Source organism: Alligator sinensis, unplaced genomic scaffold (genome assembly GCF_000455745.1).
Source record: "Alligator sinensis unplaced genomic scaffold, ASM45574v1 scaffold624_1, whole genome shotgun sequence".
Taxonomy (NCBI): domain Eukaryota; kingdom Metazoa; phylum Chordata; order Crocodylia; family Alligatoridae; genus Alligator; species Alligator sinensis.
The window spans coordinates 257,172-257,845 of NW_005842021.1; positions in this window are offsets into that span (position 1 = coordinate 257,172).

The following is a 674-nucleotide window of genomic DNA, read 5'->3' on the forward strand; positions in this document are numbered from 1 at the left end:
ACTCTTTCCTGCTTATGCAGGGGGTCGGACTCGATGATCTATTGAGGTCCCTTCCGACCCTAACATCTATGAATCTATGAATCTATTCCTGGGAAAATGTTAGAGAAAATTATCAAAGAACACCTTTGTGCAGACCCAGCAGAGGAAACGATGCTGAGGGGAAACCAGCACGGGTTTGTCACAGGTAGATCCTGCCTGACAAAACTTGTAGCCTTCTATGACCAGGTCACATACTGCCTAGATGCGGGAGCTAAGGCTGATGTCATCTTCCTGGACTTTAGGAAGACCTTCGACACAGTTTCGCACCCTATCCTCATTGGGAAACTAGCAGACTGCGGAGTGGACACCTACACGGTCAGGTGGGTGGCCAACTGGCTTAGGGACCGCACCCAGAGAGTGGTGGTGGATTGTTCCTTCACAGCCTGGAGGGAGGTGGGCAGTGGGGTCCCACAGGGTTCAGTCCTTGGACCGATATTATTCAATATCTTCATCAGTGATTTGGATGAGGGCGTGGCGAGCACCCTCTCCAAGTTCACTGATGATACCAAGTTATGGGGCAAAGTTAGTACACCGGAGGGCAGGGAGCAGATTCAGGCTGACCTGGACAGGTTGGATCAATGGGCAGAGAGAAATAGGATGCAATTTAATAAAGATAAATGTAAGGTACTCCACCT